Below are 17,734 nucleotides of genomic sequence, written 5' to 3' on the forward strand. Positions count from 1 at the left end.
TGGGCAAGAATCAAGGAGTTTCTCTCTCTCTCTCTCTCTCTCTCTCTCTCTCTCTCTCCCTTCCACCCAACATTCCAGTTAATACTTCCACACACTGCAAGGTGAGAACATGCAGCCCATCAAGAAAGCAAACAATGGAGACAGTTTGTTGTATGGTGACTGCAGACCTTTATTGAATAAAAGAAATAAGTACTAATACCAAATAGATAAAACACATATTCTAACAGTTTTTATGCTGACAAGATGTTCTGTGTACTACAACTGTAGAATGTATCATTTGTATCAGTGTCATACTGTAAAAAGGATGGATACTCATGGGTGGTGTCCATGACTGGAGATGAAAAGGATAGAAGATGGACAGACAGAGAGACAGAGAAAACAGTTGCTGAACCATCCCTATGTGTGCCATGCTGAAACTCATTGGAAGCATCATTGCTTGTACTTCTGGGTCAAGTCTTCCTCTTCCTTCACATTTGTAAACTGTGACTGCTTACTACCCTCAACCCAACTTTATGAGTTCCTACCCTTTACACATTATCTAAACGCAGGAAGCCCCATCTTTCCAATATCCTTTGGATATCATATGTCTAAAGCTGAAAAAAAACAACAACCCAAGCTTGCACAGGGTTCTTAATGCCAGCTATTCAGTGATGGGATTCAAGTAATTTAACAACCGGTTCTCTTCCCTAATGATTTCTTCTAACAACCAGTTTGCCAAACTGCTCAGAAAGTTAACAACCGGTTCTCCTGAAGTGGTGCGAACTGGCTGAATCCCACCACTGCAGCTATTTAAATGTAGGTCCAGCTATACCTAAAATGAACAGAAAGTGGGAGTAGAGGGGTAGGAGAAATAGAATGGATTGCCTTCTTCTCATTCCTTAAATTCACTCTACCAGTAAAGGCTCAGCATTGTAATATTTCTTTCCTGTAAGGTCTTGTCAGACAGCCAATTTTGTGTAGTGATTATGGCACTAGGCCAGAAACCAGGAGACCAGAACTTTTTAGTCCTGCCTTAAGTACAAAGCCAGATAGGTGACCATGGGCCAGTCACTCTCTCTCAGCCTTAGGAAAAGAGGAAAACCACATCTGAAAACTGCTAAGAAAACTGCAGATACTTGTCCAGGCAGTCACCGGAAGTTAACACTTACTTGAAGGCATACACACACATACCAAAAAGATCTTGCCATTTTGAAGTAGGAGAAGGAAAGCCATATTTCTAGCCTTGGTCCCAACAGCACTTTTTTGACATCTATGTATTCAAGATTCACGAATCAAGAAGAGGCCCGTGAAAATATTTACAGATCCCTCACATCCTGGACATAAACTGTTTCAACTCCTACCATCAAAACGACGCTATAGAGCACTGCACACCAGAACAACTAGACACAAGAACAGTTGTTTCCCCGAATGCCATTACTCTGCTAAACAAATAATTCCTTCAACACTGTCAAACTATTTACTAAATCTACACTACTATTAATCTTCTCATTGTTTCCATCACCAATCTCTTTCCACTTATGACTGTATGACTGTAACTTTTTGTTGCTATCATTAAGGGTTAAATTGTACCCTATGACCATCATTTGTGTTGTAAATGTTGTATCTTGATGAATGTATCTTTTCTTTTATGTACTCCGAGAGCGTATGCACTAAGACAAATTCCAATCACACTTGGCCAATAAATTCTATTCTATTCTATTCTATTCTATTCTATTCTATTCTATTCTATTCTATTCTATTCTATTCTATTCTATTCTATTCTATTCAATGTGGTTGTTTGCAAATAATTTTTGAGCTAGTATTTGTAAAAACAGGTTTTATGTGATGTTAGAATAATGAATTTCTGGCTGGAATGACATTCTGATCTTGCAAAATTTCTGCAGGTGAACAACTGCTTGCCAACATAGATGCCATCAATAACATGAGAATAGGACCAAAAGTGTCACCTTCTTCCTGTTGAACAGAGTACATCTTACATTTCCTTCTGGTGTCTGGGTGCTCTCCAGACATCCACTCCAAGAATTCTTAGCCAAGGTCATGGTGTTCGGGAAATCCTTCAAATTAAAATCCAAATTTCTGAAGGATGTTAATTTCAGTTCGGGGAAAAAAGCCCATCCTTTTGATGTTTCAGGCAATGATGGGAAATCATTCTGCATACCTAATACATAGAGAAAAATCTGCTTTTCTCCAAATGATCTCCAATCCTGTCTTCTGGGGAGGAAAAAAAATCCTTTTGGAGAGATATGATTCAGATTATATTAGAGGAATGTCTTGTTGGATGCTTATTTGAGAAAATCAGAAATGTCTGTGCTTACTAGATACAAAGAGAAAAGCACTTGGATCATCCTTTGCCTTTTCCCAACGTACAAATAACACATGAACAACATGTTTGTAAGGAAGTATTAAGACACAGAAAAAAAAATGCCCTGTCTTAGTCGTGACAGAATACTCTATCATGGAGTCTCAGCTGCAACAATTAAGTAAAAGTTAATTCTTCTTGCTCTAGTCATCACATGATCAACATACATAGGTAACCTGCAGTGGTGGGATTCAAAATTTTTTACTACCAGTTCTGTGGGCGTGGCTTAGTGGGCATGGCATGACTTGATGGGCGTGGCAGGGGAAGGTTACTGCAAAATCCTCATTTCCTCCCGATCAGCTGGGACTTGGGAGGCAGAGAATAGATGGGGGCAGGGCCAGTCAGAGGTGGTATTTACCGGTTCTCTGAACTACTCAAAATTTCTGCTACCGGTTCTCCAGAACTGGTCAGAACCTGCTGAATAGCACCTCTGGTAACCTGGTCTTCCTACTGGTTTGCAGTCTTCCCTTGCTTAATTTGTCTTGTTTCACAATCCATGTTAGAAAACAGATTACAGTTCAGTGATCCCTGCTCAGAGCCTGATGTGCAGAGGCTAAATCAGACTTCTTTAGTCTGGTGCATTCCAGATGTGTTAAACTCCTGCTCAAATCCCTTGCCAACACATTTGAAGAGTATCTGGTTGGGAAACATTGTGATAAATGTACTGGGTTAGTTATAATGATAACCAACAATAAAAAATAAACCCCAAAATTGGTCAAGAGTTTGCAAGCTTCCAGACTCTCTAGAATTTTCCATCAGGCTTGAAGATAAACAAAGCAGTGAAGGGAGAGGACCTGGCCTGCATTGGGCCCTTAGCATCTGTATTTAATTGCAGTTATACATTGGAATGTGGTTACAGACATTCAAGTAAAGGCTTTGGTGATTTCCAGCTGCACCACTGTTTCTTTACTCCATCAGCCTTAGATACAATTCCATATGCAATCAAAAACTGGACTAAAATCAAAATGACAAACTAAGTCTAACGTTAAATGTATCATTTTACTAGACATGCAGGTGTTTTTTTAAAAAAAATCAAAGAACACTCTCACTCTGTATGTATGTGAGAGAGACAGAAAGACAGACAGACAGATAGACAGACAGGATGTGGAGGACCAAAAAAAAAAAAAAAAGCCCACTCCGAAGGAAATTGTTCCATTGAAGCTGGTATGTTTTGATTTACATCTTTATTTCTGGGCAGGGCTTTCTCTGCTGTGATTCTAAAAATTACCAGATTCAATTCCCAGCTGAAGCTGTTGGAATTTTTAAGAAGCCTTCACATTAAATGCAAGACTTTCTCATGTCATGTATACATCTGGTCCCTGTGTTCCTCTTGTTCACCTGTACTTTTATTCTCCTCAGTCAAGAGCTCCATTACAACCCAACCCAACCTCCCACAAGAGGAGCTGCATAATTCAGACCAGCATAACACACTGCAGCAACATGGAATGCCAGAAAGAGGAACTAGACCACTTGAACATCCTCCAGCACAATGAATACCCAAAGACCTTTGTCAAAAGGTGCATAACACACAGCCTGCTACAACACAATTAGTATAACCTATGAAATGGATAATATTCATACATCAAAAATATCAAAAACAACCAACTGACTATTATAACCACATAGTATTACTGTAGCATACAAACCAATTAAAGCCCTCCAAAATATTTTAACTAAAAGACCCAGTAGCCTCATCTGCAAAATACATGGCTAGGAATGTAACAACCACTATGCAGAACAGACAGTCAGAAGACTAGCAAAATGCATTCCCGCAAACACAAACTACCAGTCAGAAGACATGACAAAAGCTCCTTACTTTCACAGCACATAGACAGGTTCAAGCACAGTTCAACTGAGAAATATTATAGATCAAGTCAAATCCAAAAATGCTAGGGAATTTCTAGTGGCTTAGATTCAAACAAATCAGCCATCAATAGACACACAGAGATAAACCACATTTACACACCATTTAAAAGATACATTAAAAAATTAATAAAGAAACAAAAGGACTTGAACATATTCCTCCAGTAACTAACAACTGATAAGCCTGAATCAACACCAGGCAGACTAAGACAGAAAACAAAACTCTAATTAAGGAACCACCAGGAACAAATACCACTATCACCACCAAAACCTGCAGGGAAGATACCATATATAAACAAGCAGCAAACCCACCTGCATTGATGATATCACCTAGTTCAGGGGTCTGCAACCTTAAAGAGCCATTTGGACCCATTTCCCACAGAAAAGAAATCACCGGGAGCCACAAACTTGGATGGGTGTGGCCAACTCGATGTCACTCACTCCCACGCAGTCACATGACACACACCCCAGTCATACTTACCCAGGTTTTGTGGTTCCTGGTGTTTTCTGTGGGAAACAGATATCTCGCTCTCTTTGTCTCTGTCTCTGTCTCTTTCTCTATCTCTTTCTCCGTCTCTGTCTCTCTTTCTCTTATCTCTCTTTCATATCTCTCCCTTTCCCTCCCTCTCCATCTGTCTCATGTGTCTGTGTGTATTCCCTATTGAACCATTTCCAAAAACAGGCGGTTGGTGATGGTTGGTTTTTTTCTGATGTTGTTCTTTCTTCTTCTTTGGGTGCTTTTTACCATGTTTAAATCAAGAGTCATTTCAGGTTCCCAGATAAATGAAGCTTTCATCCCCCTGCTGTGGTTCCATGTTGGCTGAACCCACCATTGGCTACCTTGCCCCTCATCCTCCCCTCCCAGTCACTCCTCGAGAAAGTAAGGGCAACGGTGGGTGCTGGAGACTTGCTCCATATTCCAGAGCGGGAGAAAAGTGCCCCTGTACTTGCCATATCTTGCAGGTGCTTCTTCTGACCCTTGTTGGTGTTGCACACACCTTGGTCACTCGGGGAGATGCGCAACTTGCTCTCTGCCCCAAGACGCTGGTTTGGTCTGGCTGCAGCCAACGCTGCTGCTGTTGCCAGCTCCTTAGCCTGCCCGCTGCTCCCACAGCGCCTTGCACAGCACAGTTAAATTTAGCGTGCTTCACAATGGGGGAGACAGTGTCCACTCCTCTTCCTGGAGCCCATTACTATGCAGAGCATCAGCCGCAACCGGGCTGGGCCAGTGTCTCGGGGCGGAGAGCAAATCACGCATCTTCCTGAACAACCGAGGTTCGTGCAGCACCAACAAGGGCTGAAAGAAGCACCTGTGAGAGTACAAGTGCAGGAGTGCTTCGCTCCCGCTCTGGAATATGGAGCGAGTCTCCATCCCTCACCATCGCCCTTATCTTCTCAGGCCAGGCGAGGAGTGACTGGGAGGTGAGGGCGAGGGGCGGGACCAGCTAGTGGTGGGTTCAGCAATGGAGCCACAGCAGGGGGACAAAAGAGCCGCATGCTGCTCTGGAGCCACAGGTTGCAGACACCGGACCTAGTTAGATAATGAAATGTCTACAAACAGCCAAGTTCAGAGAACACAAGAAATCCACATCTTGTTTTCATTGTTGCTTTTTTTAACTCGCAATCTTCCAGGTTGACTATTGTCTTCTAAGATTAACCTAAGGCATTTCAGCCTATGGTAGAAGCCTAGAACTATTAGGAATACATTGAATCTAGAGAATCCAAAGCATCATGCTCTTCAAGTCTAAGCCTTCTATATAAATATAATAGAAGGCATATTTATGCAGAATATCTATAATAAAGATAAGTCAGAACATTTATATCTGAAAGTTAACAAGTTGTAACTTGGTGCAGTGGCAGAAACAATGATTTTCTTCAATCTAGAGAACATTACAGAAATTTAATTTAATTAATTACACTCATTCAAAACAGGAGGAAGTAAAACCAGATGCTCACTGGAAGCACTAACGTTAAGGCTAAAGCTAAAGCTTCATTATGTTGGACACATAATGTGGAAGCAAGAGTGTTTGGAGAAGACCTGATGGTTGGAAAAACTTAATGTATTGGAAAAAGTGGGCAGCAGAACAAAGTTGTCACTGACGTCACAAGCACAAGTTTGCAAGAAGTCAAAGAAGAAGTTGACAGACAATACTGGCAAACTGATGTCCATCAGGTCACAAAGAATTGGAAACAGCTGAATGACTGGTCAATAAAAATCTCACTCAATCTTCAAGAGAAGAATTACTCATAAAATTTTCTTCTCTCACTCTGTCTCACAATAATCCTGCGACAGAATAAGCAGAGAGATGTTAGCTGACACAAGCCAACCAACTTTTAATGGCCCTAGTTGTATTGTTTATGTTAGTAGCAATATGTGAAAAGCTGGCATTGTACAGAATCCCTAGGAAACATATACAATGTGTTATGTTTTAGCCAAATTATGAAATGTCCATGTTATTTTAATATGACGTATACTTTCCCTAGGCAATTATATATAATACTTAGGCATTATGCAGAATAACAAGAACTGTTTAGGTAAAGTATGAAACAAGAGTCATGAAAAGAAGTACATGAAAATAACAGAAGATATGCAAAATATATTACAGAACTTTCTTACTTTAAAAAAAAGAGATAAAAAGACAAACATTGACCTACTTGTTCCTTGCAACAAGGAAGGCTAGAACAGAATTTTAGTCTAAGCATTTTATACTTTCCTGGCTTGTCTTTTGGCATTGCACAAAATGAGTAGGAAATGTATGAAATATTAAGCATTTCATACTTTGATATCCCATTTTTTGGCATTCTACAAAACACCTAATTTTCACATATTGACCGTAACATTTATATACATCAGGCTAAAAAAAAACAGGAGGGATATATCTTTTCCTTCTTTTAGCAATAAATAGAAGCAATGCAGAAGCTACTGCTTCAGAAAATAACATTCTGCCTAATTAAAATTGTCATATTATACATGCCTATAAATGTCATTGTTTCAATGAAGTTTAATTCCAAAAAAAGTGTGCACAGAAATCTTTTCATGCTACCATGTTCCAATGTTCTTCAGCTATTCTTCAGTTGAAAAAAAAAAACTTACCAGGAAGAAATTTGCTGTCTTCATTGTTTACGTCCTTTAGGCATTGCTTAGCAGAAATCAATGAAAACCCTTTATGATACATTGGCACTGCCCAGCTGAACTCAGGAAGTCAAGAGGTTGCTACAATTTTCTGAAAATACCAAGCAAGGAGGCCAAAACAAAAAAATAGCCAACAGTCCATACTTAATATACTTAACAGCCCACACTATATCGGTCCACGATAGAAAGTGTACTCACGTACTGTATAACAGTGTGGTACACTGGTTTAACAGCCGCGGACAGGAAGGCACTACAGAGAGTGATTAATTCTGCACAAGAAACCATTGGTTACCCCCAAACACTACTGGATGACATCACCAGGTCTCACTGTTTCAGCAGAGTAAGGAAGATACTTAGGGATGATTCACACCCTGGCCAGTATCTCTTTTCACTTTTACCATCGGGCAGAAGACACCGAAGTATAGCCAGCCAGACAAACAGGTTTAAAAACAGCTTTTACCTATGGGCTGTCAAGACTCCTAAACACAATATAGCACCACAAACAGATTAATATGACAAATTTCACTGGTGCCAGTATAGTATGTAATGTAGTAGTGTGTGTGTATGTATGTATATATATATATATATATATATATATATATATATATTTGTTTTCTGAGGTTTTCACGGGTGTTTGTATATAGGTCTTTGGTTGTTCGGGTTTTCTCCCGTGTAAAAGTCGTTTTGGGGGGCCAAGACACTTCCAATTTTACACGAGCCAAGACACTTCCAATTTTACACGGAGAAAACCCGAACAACCAAAGACCTATATATATATATATATATATATATAAGTCTCATTCGTCATCTTCAGGCTTCAGCTTTGTGCTTCTGGGAGCAAGCTGAAGCCTGAAGATGACGAATGAGACATCGTCGAAATGTCGCCAAGACACTTCCAATTTTACGCGGGAGAAAACCCGAATAACCAAAGACCTACATACAAGCACCCGCGAAAACCTCAGAAAACATATATATATAACATATATATGTAAAACTGAACAATTTAGCAACAGAATAATCAGAGAAGCCATCGAGATAGAAAAACGCCCACACAGCATGAACAAACGAGATGATACCTCCCGCCTAGCAGCCATTTGGAAACCCGCCCTTATTGACAAACGTGTCCCTAACACGAGGAATGACACCAGACCCACACTCACGAAGTCCACACAGGATGTCACCACCACACATCCATCCAGAAAGCAGACCCAAACCCACACTGATCAGGAAGCACGACCAAGGACCAGAAGCCAGACCGCAGCTGCAACATTAGCCATTTCAAACCCTCCAATCCATACATGCAGCAGACTGACACCCACCATGAATATGTAGCACGACCACAAACACGAAGCCAAACAACAGCAATACAACTCACCAGCTCAAATCCCCCTGCAACTCACATTAATCTGAGCACAACCAAGCCCCCACCCAAACAGGACACACACCCGGCCAATCAGAGCACAAAAAAACCCCCATCCAATCAGAGCACAGCCAAGCTCCCACCCAATCAGTTCAAACCCCACTAGCAGTTAAAAGGAAGAAACAGCTGCAATCACACATTGCTCCCAGAAGCATGAAGCTGAAGCCTGAAGATGACGAATGAGACTTCGTCGAACGTCGCCAAGACACTTCCAATTTTACGTGGAGAAAACCGAATAACCAAAGACCTATATATATATATATATATATATATGTAGGTCTTTGGTTATTCGGGTTTTCTCCCACGAAATTGAAGTATAAGTCTCATTCGTCATCTTCAGGCTTCAGCTTTGTGCTTCTGGGAGCAAGCTGAAGCCTGAAGATGACGAATGAGACTTCGTCGAAATGTCGCCAAGACACTTCCAATTTTACGCGGGAGAAAACCCGAATAACCAAAGACCTACATACAAACACCCGCGAAAACCTCAGAAAACATATATATATAACATATATATGTAAAACTGAACAATTTAGCAACAGAATAATCAGAGAAGCCATCGAGATAGAAAAACGCCCACACAGCATGAACAAACGAGATGATACCTCCCGCCTAGCAGCCATTTGGAAACCCGCCCTTATTGACAAACGTGTCCCTAACACGAGGAATGACACCAGACCCACACTCACGAAGTCCACACAGGATGTCACCACCACACATCCATCCAGAAAGCAGACCCAAACCCACACTGATCAGGAAGCACGACCAAGGACCAGAAGCCAGACCGCAGCTGCAACATTAGCCATTTCAAACCCCTCCAATCCATACATACAGCAGACAGACACCCACTATGAAGATGTAGCACGACCACAAACACGAAGCCAAACAACAGCAATGCAACTCACCAGCTCAAATCCCCCTGCAACTCACATTAATCTGAGCACAACCAAGCCCCCACCCAAACAGGACACACCCCCAGCCAATCAGAGCACAAAAAAACCCCCATCCAATTAGAGCACAGCCAAACTCCCACCCAATCAGTTCAAACCCCACTAGCAGTTAAAAAGGAAGAAACAGCTGCAATCACACATTGCTCCCAGAAGCACGAAGCTGAAGCCTGAAGATGACGAATAAGACTTCATCAAAACGTCGCCAAGACACTTCCAATTTTACGCGGGAGAAAACCCGAATAACCAAAGACCTATATATATATATATATATATATATGTAGGTCTTTGGTTATTCGGGTTTTCCCACGAAATTGGAAGTGTCTTACGACGCTTCGACAAGTCTCATTCGTCATCTTCAGGCTTCAGCTTTGTGCTTCTGGGAGCAACTCACATTAATCTGAGCACAACCAAGCCCCCACCCAAACAGGACACACCCCATCCAATCAGAGCACAAAAAAACCCCCATCCAATCAGAGCACAGCCAAGCTCCCACCCAATCAGTTCAAAAACCCCACTAGCAGTTAAAAAGAAAGAAACAGCTGCAATCACACATTGCTCCCAGAAGCACGAAGCTGAAGCCTGAAGATGACGAATGAGACTTTGTCGAAACGTCGCCAAGACACTTCCAATTTTACGCGGGAGAAAACCCGAATAACCCAAGACCTACATACAAACACCTGCGAAAACCTCAGAAAACATATATATATACATATATATGTAAAACTGAACAATTTAGCAACAGAATAATCAGAGAAGCCATCGAGATAGAAAACACCCACACAGCATGAACAAACGAGATGACACCTCCCGCCTACCAGCCATTTGGAAACCCGCCCTTATTGACAAACGAGTTCCTAACACGAGGAATGACACCAGACCCCCACTCACAAGGTCCACACAGGATGTCACCACCACACATCCACCCAGAAAGCACACCCAAACCCACACTGATCAGGAAGCACGACCAAGGACCAGAAGCCAGACCGCAGCTGCAACATTAGCCATTTCAAACCCTCCAATCCATACATGCAGCAGACTGACACCCACTATGAAGATGTAGCACGACCACAAACACGAAGCCAAACAACAGCAATGCAGCTCACCAGCTCAAATCCCCTGCAACTCACATTAATCTGAGCACAACCAAGCCCCCACCCAAACAGGACACACCCCAGCCAATCAGAGCACAAAAACCCCATCCAATCAGAGCACAGCCAAGCTCCCACCCAATCAGTTCAAACCCCACTAGCAGTTAAAAGGAAGAAACAGCTGCAATCACATTGCTCCCAGAAGCATGAAGCTGAAGCCTGAAGATGACGATGAGACTTCGTCGAAGCGTCGCCAAGACACTTCCAATTTTACGTGGAGAAAACCGAACAACCAAAGACCTATATATATATATATATATATGTAGGTCTTTGGTTATTCGGGTTTTCCCACGAAATTGAAGTGTCTTACGACGTTCACAAGTCTCATTCGTCATCTTCAGGCTTCAGCTTCGTGCTTCTGGGAGCACGAAGCTTCTGGGAGCAACTCACATTAATCTGAGCACAACCAAGCCCCCACCCAAACAGGACACACCCCCATCCAATCAGAGCACAAAAAAACCCCATCCAATCAGAGCACAGCCAAGCTCCCACCCAATCAGTTCAAACCCCCACTAGCAGTTAAAAAGGAAGAAACAGCTGCAATCACACATTGCTCCCAGAAGCATGAAGCTGAAGCCTGAAGATGACGAATGAGACTGCGTCGAAACGTCGCCAAGACACTTCCAATTTTACGCGGGAGAAAACCCGAATAACCAAAGACCTACATACAAACACCTGCGAAAACCTCAGAAAACATATATATATATATATATATATATATATATATATATATATATATATATATATATATTCATGATATAAGATCATATACTAGAGTAATATACACATTGCACAGAATATGACGTACATATAGAAACGTACGACTAGTTTCCCCCCAAAACGACTTGTATAAGGATTATTCTTTGTATTATTCATGCTGCCTTGAATAATGGACTGCACCAGTAGAGGCTAAATGGACTGCACCAGTAGAGGCTAAATGGACTGCACCAGTAGAGGCTAAACCAGGGGTAGTCAACCTTTTTATACCTACTCCCCACTTCTGTATCTCTGTTAGTAGTAAAATTGTCTAACCGCCCACCGGTTCCACAGTAATGCGCTGTGTATTGGCATGCCTCTGGCACATTGTGGATTGGGTTTGGGGGGGCGGCGCCAGCTACCAGCTCTGCTTGTCTGTTACAGCTGAGTGGTGTGGGGGGAGATGCACCAGCTATTCTGAGATGAGGCTCTTTTGTTCGTGGTCGCACTATAGCGCCATTTAGTTTCACTTACGTAACATGAACTAAACTTATTTCAGAAATTTAAATTGTCACGGGGAATTTTATGAAAACCTAATTAATTTTTTTTAAAAAGTCAATTAAATTAAAAATAAGGAAAGTGCTTCAGTATCGGACAAAACCCCTACCGCCCACCATGAAAGCTGGAATGCCCACTAGTGGGCGGTAGGGACCAGGTTGACTACCACTGGGCTAAACCAATTTTTTTTTTTGTTTGTTTACATTTATACCCCGCCCTTCTCCGAAGACTCAGGGCGGCTTACAGTGTATAAGGCAATCATTGTATACATGATGTAAAAGGACAATAAAGGCTTTGAACTTTAAGATTTTATCAAGTTTGTTTACTAAGTGTCCCACAGAAGGTTTTGCTCCTGCCTGCATCCAATTTCACAGCATCTCTCTCCAGGGGAAACACCATGGGAACCAGGCAGTTTCTCTATCAGAGAGATTCCACTGCCACTCACCAGACAGGATTCAGTAATGCTGGATTATTGCATTATTTCTTCCTGACCTCAGGCGTCAAAGATGAAGACAAGGACTTTGAGCAATTCTATGAGCAGTCACAAAACAAATACTTCCAAATGAAGTATGCAACAAAGGATATATCAGTATGAAGGGCCACATCAGGAGTGGGTTCTAATTATTTTATTATCAGTTCTGTGGGCGTGGCTTATTTTGTGGGCGTGTCTTGATAGTCATGTGACAGTGGGTGTGGCTTGATGGTCATATGACTGGGTAGGCATGGCCAACTCAATGTCTCTCGTGTCAAGGGGTACCTCGCCTGGCCCCTCCCCTCCCAGCCATTCCTTGTCACACCCAGCCTCAACATATCTATAGTTCTGCAAAAATGTTGTTCACCTTTTTTCAACTTTATTATCTACATACTATAGATCGGGGGTCTCCAAATTTGGCCACTTTAAGACTTATGCACTTCAACTCCCAGAATTCCTCAGTCAGCTTTGCTGTCTTAAAGTCTTAAAATGGCTGAGGTTAGAGACCTCTGCTATAGATGTACTTTCATGGACCACTGAAAGGAGGAAATGGCTCACATGTTTTGCCTAAGAGTGTGATAGGCAACAATCTTTTAAGGGGCTGCTAGAAAGAAGGGGGGAAGTATTTTCCAAAGCACCAGAAGGCAAAACAAGAAGCAATGGATGGAAACTGAACAAAGAGAGAAGCAACCTAAAAGTAAGGAGAAACTTCCTGACAGTGTGAACCTATATAGGTTTCAGTCATAATTTCACATATAAAATAGCCATTCATGTAATACAACCTGCATATTGTTCAAAACAATCATTAGTATTATGGCTGATGTTTGACAGCAAGCCTAAAATCCTCATTCCCTCCCCACTCCAGGGGAAGGTTACTTCAAAATCCTCATTTCCTCCCCACCCCACTAATCTGTTCTGGGAAGGAATCAAACTCCCCCCTCTTCATTTCCCAAATAAAATATCCCAGATAATTAAGGAATAATCAAGCTGCTAGCAAGGAACCTGCCTGGAATTCCACATTCCTGCCAGCTGCATAAAGGAAACTTTGTAAGCAGAGATCATAGAAAGTGGAAGCTGGAAGGTTCGGCTCCATTTACAAGCAGGCAGAAAACTCATTCAAGACAGGATACTTCACAATGGAAATCGCCCAAACCTTTTTAGAAACACAAAGCCCATGTTGCACAAAACCCAAAACTTCAAAAACATTGAACCATATAAGAATTCCTCCTCTTATCCAATTTGTTGTTCAGCTGACTCAGAAAGGAGCTTCTAGCCCCTCTGTCAATTTAAAACAACAGCGTTTCCCCCCCCCCCCGCTTCTTCTTTGCCAAGCGATCTCCTGGCTGAGAAGCGAGCTGATCAGTTGGGAGGCTTCTTGGCTTCTCAATTTAAAGGGATGGTGTCTTGTTTTTTTTTCCCTCTTCTTCGACAAGTGAGTCTTGATTTTTTTCCTTCTAGCCGATCAGCTGGGAGTTGGGAGGGAGCAATAGATTGGGGGCGGGGCCAGGCGGAATTTTTACTACCGGTTCTCCGAACTACTCAAAATGTTTACTACCAGTTCTTGCGAACTGGGGAGAACCGGTAGCAACCCATTACTGGGCCACATGCTCCAGTGTGATTATTGAAAGTCATGTCCTTAAAAAATAGTGGGTCATCTGTAGATTCTCTGTCATCTAGGTCATGGTTGTCTCAAAGACGCTTTTTCAGGAGGCAACCGGACTTCGTTTTTTCTTTTGAAGCCGTTTCTCTTCTCATCCAAGAAGCTTCTTCAGCTCTGACAGAATAGTAGGGAATGGAAGGATTCCTTGCAGACAGCTGGTAATTTACATCCTTTTAGAATAGGGGTCCCCAACCTTAGCAACTTTAAGCCTGGTGGACTTCAACTCCCAGAATTCTGGGAGTTGAAGTCCTCCAGGCTTAAAGTTGCCAAGGTTGGAGACCCCTGGTTTAGAGGGTCATTGAAGCACTTGGAGGTTTATCTGTGTCCTCAGGGTCCCCTGAGTAGTTCTCCTGGTTCCTGTAGTCTGCAATTTTTTCCTCTGGAAATCCATTCCTACTCCCACACCATTCAAAGGGTGTTCATCCCAAATTGTATAGCTAAAAGTCTGTAAAGAGTATCAGTCATCCAGGTCATGGTTGTCCCAAATCCTGTCAGAGCTGAAGAAGCTTCTTGGATGAGAAGTGAAACATCTTCAAAAGAAAAAACAAGAAAGTCCAGTTGCCTCCTGAAAAAGCACCTTTGGGTCATCTTTAAATAGCAAAGGCCAGCTCAACACCATTAAGTAATAAAGCACTTGTTAGTTCCATTGATTAGAGGGAACATGAAAATATATGTGAAAAAAGATCAGGGCCTCATCTGCATGGATTTTACTTCCCTTACACTGTGTCTAATCTTTTGGTATATTGTTGTGCTTACTAGTTTACTTAAAGGGTCCTCTAATCAACTGTCAAGTCACAAAGCATCCTACATTCTACATACAATTTATCTAATTGTGATTGAAAACATCAGATTCAAACCAAATTAAAAATATTGTTCATTGTAATTACATAAAATCCATGGTCAGGATCAAAACTGTTAAAGCCAACCTATCACATGGGGAGGGATAGTCCCATCATTTCACATCATATTTTTTTCATGATGCTTTTCTGTTCTCTCTCTCCTAGAAACAAGCTATCTGCCTTATAGATGTACTCTGAACAGACTGGAGAAATCAGTTCCTGTTGTCTGAAAATAAGAGCCAAAAGACAAAGTTGATCATCTCATTTTCCTAACCCAGTCACCATGAGACTTTTGTAAAAGAGAGTACATTATTATTCTTCATCACACAATATGTCCAAAATGTGTTCTATATTTTGCATAGAACTTCATTATCTGCTTAATTAAATCATGATGTTTGTTACAATTTTTCCATGGTGTGCAACACTTGGATTGTCTCCCTGTGGCCAGTTGTGTAAGAGAAGAGTTGACATAAGGACAGAATAAAATTCCTTTGCATTAAGAATTGGCAAGAGGAGGGTTGTTACTATAGAAAGTGGAAAATTAAAGCAATGGATACAAATTTGATGTAGTAACTATGTTTACAAATCCGTTAGATAGTTCCCTTTCAAGAGAGGTTTTCAACAGAATTTTAATATTTGCCAGATGAAAATCTACATTCTATATTAAGCAAGGGAATATTTGCTGAATTTATTGAGAATGGATTAAAAACAGTTTGTGATTGAGACATCCCCTACAGAAAATTGGAGAAGTTTTCAGATATTGCTTTCAAGCATTATAAATCCAGATTTTCAAATACTTCAGATATGTTACTAAAGTTGTTAGCTCTGACACTAAACTAATATTCCAGTCACGTTTGATATGCAAAATTTTGCAATAATTTCATATGAAGTAACTCAGGGGTATCAAACTCCCGGCCCGCGGGCCAGATGTGTCATGTAGTTGGCCATGCCCATGCACGGTTTAGTGAAGGGGAAAAACATTGAGATATGTCACAATACATCACGTGACGCCTGAAGTAACTGAAAGCTGGTCCACATATGTAACTAGGTTAGCTAGCAAAATCCAAAAATTACTGATTGTACATTTTCAGATAAGGAGCAAGATTTTTATTGTTAATTTTTCTGTTAAAAGAATTCTGTCTGTCAGAAGGTTCAGATTTGGCTGACTTTGTTTGTCTGGAAAATTAAGCAGGCTCAAACCTGGTTATTATTTGGATAATAATATTAAATTATCCAATTAATATTAATATTTAAAACCCAGGCAAGGCAGGTTTTAGTCAAAACTTAAAAAAATAACCCAGAGGAAGGTAACAACAAAGCAGCAGCAACAATATGGCTGCTAAGAAAACTATATGGATGTGTCCTTTAAAGATAAACCATCTTACAAGTAAGGCTCAACTCTTGGTTATTTAGTGAACATATTTATGTAGTTTTTGTGGTACTAGTGTGGAAGTGGTCTGTCACTGCCTTCATTTGGAATATTTCCTTCAACTTCTCAAAATGAGCCAACAGCCTCCTTAGCCTTTTCTCTAATATTGAAGTCTTCTTACCTGCTGCATGATAATTCCATCCTATCTGAACCATGGACAGTTATGACATATCTAAGGTATGGAACAGACTTCATTTACCAGTTGATTCACTGCAGTTTCCCAATATCCAAAAGGAAACAACAGATACTAAGGAGGACATTAAATTTAGTGTTGCCAGCCAGTTAGCTCCAAACAAGAATTAAATATGAGTGGTACAATTACTTTAATATCAATTACTGTATCAATTTGCTATTCAATAGAACTGTGCTTTTAAACAACTGCCTCAAATCCCAGATGCTTACTGTATGTAGCAAGCAATGATCTGCTACACTACATGGTCATCAGAGATCTGGGCATATATTAATTTCTATTCCCTGCTATCATTTCAATGCCATATTTGGATAATGTCATATAACTTATTTCATAGAATCAGAGGGCTGGAAGGGGCCTTAGAGGTCTTCTAGTCCAACCCCCAGATCAAACCAGGAGTCCTTATACCATCTTGGACAAATGGCTGTCCAATCTTTTCTGCAAAACTTCCAGCAATGAACCCCCACAACTCTGGGAGGCAAGCTGTTCCATTGATTAATCATTTTCACTTGACAGCAGCTATGAATTTATTTATAGTTCTGAATAGTTTTGTTGTCTATTCATTTAACAGATTGTTTTACGTCACGTGGCACAAGTTGCCTAGAATCAAGAAACAAATAAATGATTAAACCTTACTAATATGTCCATCAGGTATTATTAAATATCAAGCAGCCCAATCTTGAAAAAAAATGGGGCTTTTCAAGTGTTACTCTGGCTATTGCAAAACATGAAGATTTATAAGTTTTGTTCTGTAAATATTTTGTCTCTTCTCATTTAAAAAAAACTCTCTGGGATTTAATAAGGATTTCAACTGTTAAATTTGCTTTGATCAGAAAAGTGTGTCTCAGTTAGCCTTTTCCCACTGCCAAAAACTTTTCCTCTTTCGGTGAATAGCAAACATGGTGTGATAGCACAGCCCTTGTGCACATCAAAAGGAGGACAGCTTATTTTCCTACTAACCTCCTTTCAAAAGTTATCAGATAGCACCAGCTTAGAAGGTTTACTTATAGAAGAAATCCA

This window comes from Ahaetulla prasina, chromosome 3 (genome assembly GCF_028640845.1).
Source record: "Ahaetulla prasina isolate Xishuangbanna chromosome 3, ASM2864084v1, whole genome shotgun sequence".
NCBI classification, from domain to species: Eukaryota; Metazoa; Chordata; class Lepidosauria; order Squamata; family Colubridae; genus Ahaetulla; species Ahaetulla prasina.